This window comes from Canis lupus, chromosome 17 (genome assembly GCF_011100685.1).
Source record: "Canis lupus familiaris isolate Mischka breed German Shepherd chromosome 17, alternate assembly UU_Cfam_GSD_1.0, whole genome shotgun sequence".
NCBI lineage: Eukaryota > Metazoa > Chordata > Mammalia > Carnivora > Canidae > Canis > Canis lupus.
The window spans coordinates 61208231-61216389 of NC_049238.1; the positions used below are offsets into that span (position 1 = coordinate 61208231).

At 49.8% G+C, this 8159-nt stretch overlaps 1 long non-coding RNA gene across 1 annotated transcript; it reads right to left on the minus strand.

Moving 5' to 3' along the window:
* Nucleotides 1-2140: 2140 nt before the first annotated feature.
* Nucleotides 2141-4469, minus strand: LOC106559927. Its single transcript, XR_005372778.1, has 3 exons — nucleotides 4375-4469; nucleotides 3146-3263; nucleotides 2141-2835 (listed from the first exon to the last, which is right to left on the minus strand). It is a non-coding gene; the product is annotated as an uncharacterized LOC106559927 (long non-coding RNA).
* Between the last annotated feature and the right edge of the window lie 3690 nt (nucleotides 4470-8159).

The following is an 8159-nucleotide window of genomic DNA, read 5'->3' on the forward strand; positions in this document are numbered from 1 at the left end:
CAGGAAAAGCTCCAAGTGTTAGTATAATTGCATGTTATTATTGCTCTTGAAGAGCAAAATACTTGTAAACAAAACTCCAGAAAGAAATGATGAGAAGTGTGCTAAGGGACATCAGGTGAGTGGTCCCTTTCTCTCCCTTTGCCACCACTCCAGTGTAGGGCTTGCCACCTCAACCAAGCCTTGCCATTGCATTTATCATATTGACCTGGATTAACCCTCTTAAGTACTGTTCACCTTCTTGCTCAAAAAACTTCAACATTTTCCATTACAAATAAAGCCCACATTCCTTACCCTTATTTTTAAGACTTACCAGAATGTACCTCTCTAGTCTTATTTCTCACTATGTCCCAGTCTCTTTGATTAGCCTGTAGGGGCTCCTCTCAATTCCCACAACAAACATTATGCTTTCTTACCCCAGGGCCTTTGTGCAATATCTGGCTCTCATTCCTCCTCCCCCTTCACCTACCTGTTTTCTCAACAATCAGATTAGATACCATCTCTTTTAGTTGAAAGGGAGGCTTTCCTGGTAGTATTTCATTTGAACCGTTTACTTGGCACTTATTGTATGCTTCTGCAGGTTTGTAGATAATTCCAATAGCTCCAAAACTGGTTTACAAAATCTTCAGTCCTCAGAATAACCCTTCTTTTTGGTAGGTTGTGCAAGGTGGTGAACCAAAGTGATCCGACTCAACTTCAACTCCCCATTCCTTACCTGGTCTTCCAATTTAAGCTCCAGAACAGAGACTTCACCTTTCCCTGTAGGTTCAGGTTTGGACTGCTTGCTCACACACTCTCTCCCCTTTATTTCTTGCATCTTGCTCACTCTTTTGGCCTATTCTCAAAATATAGCCAAGTCTGTCCTCCCTAAAAACAAAATTAAACAAACATAAAACTTCCCCTTTTAGCCTGTTTATCTTTAAGTCAAGATACCTTTTCCCCTTCTCTTTTCTTGATATGCTTCTGTTGTTAAAGTCTGAGCTGAGGGTCTGCCCTCTGGTGAGATTTATATCTGGAAGATCAGTGATACATTCAAAATGTTAAATTCCCATTTCTTCTCCTACTTCAACAGCTCTCTTCCATGGACTTTTCCACCTATCTCGGAATTCTCCATCACTGACTTTTGTGTTTTCCCCATTTATCCCCTACTTCTCAAGATTTGTTCTTTGGTCCTCTTGGCAAATTTGCATATCCCGGAGAATGAGTCTTAGATCTGTTTCTAGCCTTACTTCTAAGCTTCATTTCCTACTTTGTATGTTTGTGTGCGTGTGGATAAGTGGATGTCCCACCTACTTCTCTAACACGGCAAATTCCAAAGTTAATTTATTGTCTACTTCCTCTTCTGGGTCTACCCCAAGTCCCTCCGGTCTCCAGTCCTTCAATCTCAGCCAATGGCATCACCTTCTTCCAGTTATTTATCTTTATTACTCTTTCTATGCAGTCTTCCCTGCTGCTGTTTAGGAACTGGCCACAGATTAACAGGTAATCTTTAAGACAGTAATTTCAGTAGAGTTGTTAGTGGTAGTAGTGATTGCCTGGAAAACTCAGGGTTTCCCAGGAATGAACTGTAGGACAGGAATTTGGTTCCAAAATCACTTCTTGGTGAAAACTTCTCCAATTTACTTAGGATTTTCTTTTTTTTCTTTCTTTTCTTTTTTTTAAGATTTTATTTATTTATTCATGAAAGACAAAGAGAGAGAGAGAGAGAGAGGGAGAGGCAGAGACATAGGCAGAGGAAGGAGCAGACTCCATGCAGAAAGCCCAACATGGGACTCAGTCCTGGGACTCCAGGATCACGCCCTGAGCTGAAGGCAGGCGCTAAACTGCTGAGCCATCCAGGGACCCCTGGATTTTCTCTTTTATACCATTTCACAAAAAGTACAATTACCCACTTGAATATATATCAATGTAATTTATTCCCTCTTCTGAGTATTGTATTTGCTCTGCTTTCCTACCTTTGCCATATTTATAAACTGGCCAATTTTCCCAAATTGTAACATTTCTTTTTTTTTTTTTTTTAAATATTTTATTTATTTAGGATAGTCACAGAGAGAGAGAGAGAGAGAGAGAGAGAGAGAGAGAGAGAGAGGCAGAGACACAGGCAGAGGGAGAAGCAGGCTCCATGCACCGGGAGCCTGACGTGGGATTCGATCCCGGGTCTCCAGGATCGCGCCCTGGGCCAAAGGCAGGCGCCAAACCGCTGCGCCACCCAGGGATCCCAAATTGTAACATTTCTTAAGAAGATACCACAAACTCTGGAAAAAAACCCCTTAATGTTACTTTTACTACCTATGCCTGATGATGGTGTCCTTCTGAGATTGCTTTCTTGAGGAACAGATGACACAGATGGAGACTCTGGCCTCCTGGTTTTCCTCGTAATCTGTGTCCAGGGTGCTGGAGTAGGGTGTCTCCTTTGCCACCCTAACTTTATATTTACTACAAATATAATAAGTGTCCTAATTATTAAGGTGTTACCCATGAGACTTGAGGAGGTTCCACTTTTCCAATATCTGGGTCAATTAACAATCTCCCATTTCAATTTTTTTTTTTAATCTTCCCAGTGGTCTGGAGATAACAAGTCCTGGAGGGATACTTCCTCTTCCGCTCCCCACCCCCACAACTTTTTGCAGTTTCCTCCCCTAGGCTCTGGCCGGTTTGGTTACTTTAATCTCGGTGTAATGATTCCCTTGGAATGCAAAGACTCCGCATCCTAGTTGAGGAACTGGTAGGTGGACTTTACCCTCCAGGACCCACACCTAGCTTCGGAAGGACGGGGGCAGAAATGAACGTCAGCATGCGCACCAGACTGCCAGCTGCATTTAAGATTCCTTTTCAATCCTAAATAGGTACACAATAAATATTTGTTAGGAATACTATGCAGAGCCCAGCAAGGTAAACTAATCCCTTTTTTACATATCTCAACGGTTAAAATCTTAGGAAGGCAACTTTAATGCTGTTTAACCACAGTCAGCGTAGTTTGCTCAGCACCCCTGACCTGACTACTCTTCTAGGGCCTGAGATCAGTTCCTCATCTGGAACGGCTCAGCTCTACAATGGATTCACAGTCTGGGGTTGAGTCCCCTTTTGTTTAGAGCGAGGGTCATTCTTATTCGTTATAAATTTACATCCCCTTTCAATGTAAACTTACACTGATGTTTACCCAGTTTCCATTCATTCAGCAAATTAAGCGCCTCCTGTGTGCTGGTCCCAGTAGCAGGCATTTGGGGAATCAGCGAACAGAACAAGAGATCCTTTCCCTGGTGGCACTTAACGTGGGACGGGAGACAAACGATGAATACGATTTAAAGAATTTAAGTATGTAATTTGGGAAATGATAAAAAAAAAAAAACCCACAGAGGAAAAGGTATCAGGCTGGACCACGATCTACGGAGGCCAGAGGGCTGGGGGCTGCGCTGAGGCTGGGGAGAGCTGGGGAGGAGCGGCGAGCTGGAGTGCGGGGCTCCGGCGTCCGAGGACCGGGGCGCTCCCCTGCGGAGGACAGCAGACGACCTGGGTCACGCGGGCTAGGTGAGGGCGGAAAGCGGCCTGAACGGAGGAGGAGGGCCGTTCCCCAGCGCCGCCGAGAGGATGCCCAGCCTGGGGCTTCCCAGCCACACGCCGCAGCCCCGCGCAGCCCCGCGCCCCCAAGAGGGCCTCCCGCGGCCCCTGCCCCCCGGCCCACGTGACCCGGCCTGGGACCCCCGCCGCGAGGCCCGACGGCGAGCGCCCCGCCCCTCGCGGGAAGCGGACCAACCCGAGGAAGGGGAAGGCGGGGCGGGGGGGGGGGTGACGGCCCGCGGGGGCGGGGCTCCGGGGGGCGTAACAGGTAGGTGGGGGAGGGAGCGCGGAGGGCCGCAGGGGAGGGCCGCAGGGGAGGGCCCGGGCACAGCCGGTGCAGTGCCGCGGCTGCAGCTCGGCGGCAGCGGGAGCTCGGGCCCCAGACCCAGCCCCGGCCCCGGCCCCAGCCCCGGCCCCAGCCCCAGCCCCGGCCCCGGCCCCGGCCCCGGCCCCGGCCGGAGCCCGCGAGCGCGGAGCCCGACTGGGGTGAGTGACCACGGAGGGGCGAGGGCACCCAAGAGGCGAGCGGGCCTGGGGGGCGAGGGGCGAGGCGGCGTGAGATGCCCTCCTCTGGGCACAGGTGCTGCCCTGGAGAGGGGTGCGGGGTGGCGGTGGGGGGAGCACTGACTCTAGGGACCGTGTCGGGGAGGGCACTTGAGACCAAGGCTGCTCTTCGGACAGGAAAGCGTCTCGGGGCCAGGTTATCGCTGGAGGTCAGACGCCCGTCCCAGGGGCGGAATTTCTCTCGGGGACCGCAGTGCTAGGGGGAAGGAGTTAGTTTCAGCTGGGCGAGGGGGGCTGCTGCCTGAGGGCAGAGACCTGGGGGGAAGGCGTCCAGGGGGGCTGCTGCGTGAGGCTCAGACATCAGGGGGAAGGTGTCCAGTGCTGCTGCCCTGAGGTCCCGTGCCCCCCCCCCCCGCCCCCGCCCGTTATGAGCTGGCGCTGACACCTGCTTTCAGGCTCTGAGATGTCCCCGAGTCGTGGTGGTATCTTGCTCTAACATTCACCTATAGGTGAAGAGGCTGAGGGGCAGAACAAGTAGGCACCCCCATCGCTTTGAAACTATTTAAACCTTTCAGTTTCTGTCTGCCTTTGCTTTGATACCTGGGAGAATTGTCCCTTCTTCCTCTTGAGAGAGTGCTCTCCAAGAGAGGGATATGAGGAAGTAGAGATCCCTAGGCCTAGAAATGTGTGAAAATACTTTCTAATGAGGCCTCTTTCTGGGGCTAATGTCAAACCCCCTCTCCCCAAGCACACATGCCTCCTTCTGTGGTTCTAGAATGGGGCCATTGGGTGAGGTTTGGGAGCGTAACCAACTTCCTTGAAGCCTCCCAGAAGATCCCCATTACTCCTTGAAACCCCACATGGCATGCCCAGCCGCCTGACCACGATGGCTGTCAGACTGGCAGTAGGCACCAGTGGTGTGGGAAATAGACAGGACTCCCTTGGAGACCACAGGACTAGGGGAACTAGCACCTCTAGGTCTCCAGGTTGGATGAGAGCTGCACATTGGGGCTGAGACAAGACTTCTGAGGCAGATTTCCTTGCCTTAGGCACATAAGGAACCAGAGAGCCAGTCTTAGCTTGGCCCCTTTGATGCCCTGCCTGAGGAAAGTGGTTGTAATTGGGAAATAATTAGCAACCGCTATGTTGTCCGCAGGCTGCCTACACGTGCCTCTGCACCTCTTCTTTCTTCCTTGATATTTAGGAGTGGGGGGCTGGCCCTACAAGACTGCTAATCCAGAGATTTGCCTGACCCTAAGAGGATTCTAGCTTCCCAGAACCCTTTCTTCTTTCCCCAGGCTGACCTGCATGCTATCAGCCCTGTGGGAGGTGAAGAAAAGGTAGGGCTGCTTCTCTTCGTGCCAAGGAGGTGAGAACTGAGGGCCAGGGAGTTGGCCTAGGCAAGTGTGGGATGCAACTGGGGAAACTTGAGAGGGAGGGGTAGGGGACACAGAGTCTTCCTGTCACCTGCTGGCCTGTCACTCACCAGGTTCTTTTCCCTTCTGTTCCTCCCTGTTCCTCTCCACCTTCTGCCTCCTCCCTCAGGGCCTTGGCCTTGGCATCTCGGCTGGACAGTCCTTGCCCATGGTTTTGCCCCCTGCCTCCTCTGTACTGTGGAATTTCTCTGGTCTGCTTTATGAGCTGCCACTGGAGTCTCCCTGGCCCTCCCCTTCCCCTTGCCTCTCAAACCAGTCCAGCCAGTTTGCAGGGCCCAGTTTGTCATTGTGTTTTTTCCTCCACTGGCCAAGCTGCTCTAGCCTGGCTCTCAGGTTTCTGCTTTTTTCAGTGGACTGGGCCAGGAGTCCACTTGGAGTGTTTGTGTTTTTGTTGTTGTTGTTGTTGTTTTTGTTTTTATCCATGGGGAACCATCTTGTCTTTGTAACTCTTTCTGAGAAAATAGCCAACTGATCAAGGTCACTGAACTGTCCTTTTCTATTTTAACCATTTACTTCCCTTGTTACCTCTGAAGAGTCTAATTTCTATACCTCTCATTCTTCCATTTTCTAAATCTGCTGATTATGTGGCATCTAGCCCTGCGTATATCAGTTCTTCCTCTGCACATGCCAAACCACCCCACCCTAACTTTCTGCCACCCCACCCCCACTTTCTGCTAGAAGCCCAGGGACTGTCACTCCCAGTTGGAAGCCAGATGCTTATGGCTGGGCCAGAGGTGACGGAATTGGGGCAGGGCAGGCTAATGAGTAACCCAGGGAAAAGTGGCTGCCTGATACAGGTGCGCAGTATGCTTCCTCTCCCTACAGGCAGGAATGGCAAGAGGCAGACAGATGAAGATGAAGTTAAATTAACTTGTGGCCTGGGCTCTTCCTAGAGCATAGTTGGTGAGGAGTGCCCTGGTTGCCTGCCAGAGGAGGGAAGAGCAGGAGCAGGCTGTGAGAGCGAAGCTTCAGTACTCCAAGTTTCCTGGCACTAGGGCACTGTTTACCTGCCTCTGGGGCTTACGCAAGACCTTGGAGCTGCACCCCAGGCCACGCCCCACTGTCCTCTGTAACTAAAGGCGGATAGGTTTCGGGTTTTCCATGTTGAATCATTTAGAGCCCTGCTTCCCGACTCACCCCAAAGATCACTTCAACCCTCCTTCAACCTTACCACCTGTTCTGGGACTACCATTCCCTTGGAAATTAGGGAGTCATTGGGACCTGGGGAGCACGTTCAGCCCTACCTCTGAACAACTTGGTGTCCTTGGGTGAGTGAGGGGCTATACACTCTGCTGGGCCTAGCCTGGGAGCTCCTTGACCTGAATCTGGAAGATCAGTAGATGTACTGACAGAGTAGAGCTGTATTATGAATAAATCATGTGACTTCAGAGAGCTGGCAGTCTAGGCACATGGTTCCAAAATTATGAATGGGGCAGAAGAGAGGTCTAGTTATGAGAGCAAATGATAAATGGCTGTGAGGGATCACTGGGTAAACTCACCACTGCTGTGCAAGTCTGCCTTGGTTCAGGATACAACCTTTAACAAATATTTATTGATGCATGCTGTGTCACCAGGCCGTGGGGCCACAGGAGTCAGCTGAGAGCTGTGTTCTTTGCCCTCTGGGAGTTTATAATCTAGTAGGAGAGACAGACAGGAAACAGTCATCACTCTGATAAGTATATAAAAATAAACTGTGGCAGAGGCACACAACTCTTGATCTTGGGATTGTAAATTCCCCACATTGGGTGTAGAGATTACTTAAAAATGAAATCTTTAAAAAAATAATAAACTGAGGCAAATTCATTGAAGGACAAGTGTAGAGCATATAACATGGTTTTGACCTAGTTTGTGGGAGAAGGTCTTTGAGAAAGGCTCTAAGGAAGTGACATCCTTCTGTGAAGGACTTGAAATAAGGAAGGTCCTGCTGAAAGGAACAGCATGTATGCAGGATAATGTTGGTTGTCAGCTTTGTAACAGACATAGTCATGCTGCTAGGTATGTTTCATGTTTCATATCTTGTCGTGTTTGCCCCCTCCTTTTTAAAAGATTTTATTTATTTGAGAGAGAGAGGAAAAAAAAGTGAGTGAGTGGGAGGGAGAGGGAGAGAATCTGAAGCAAACACCATGCTGAATGCCGAGCCCAACATGGGGCTCCATCCTATGACCGAGAGATCATGACCTGAGCTGAAACCAAGAGTCTGATGCTTAGCTGACTGAGCCACCCAGGGGCTCCTGTTTTCCCTCTTTTTATTAAAGTGGAACCTAAGTAAATTAAATGCAAGAATCTGAAGTGCGGAACATGATAAAATTTTTACAGCTGAATATGCATGTAATTATTATTGTCTAATTCTCACAGATAATACCTTTTTAGGTATTATCATTATACTTATTTTACAAGTGAGGAAATTGAGGCTCAGAAAAGTTGTGATTGCGCAAGGTTGTATATATCTAATGAAGAGCAGGGCTAGGTTCCTTTTTTACTGGATGAGTGGTTTGGATAACTGATCCCTTTGCCTCAGAGCTTCTTTCTTGATCCATTCTCTTACCATTCTAACAAAGGACCCTGCCAACCGGGATCCCTGGGTGGTGCAGCGGTTTAGCGCCTGCCTTTGGCCCAAGGCGAGATCCTGGAGACCCGGGATCGAATCTCACATCGGGCCCCCGG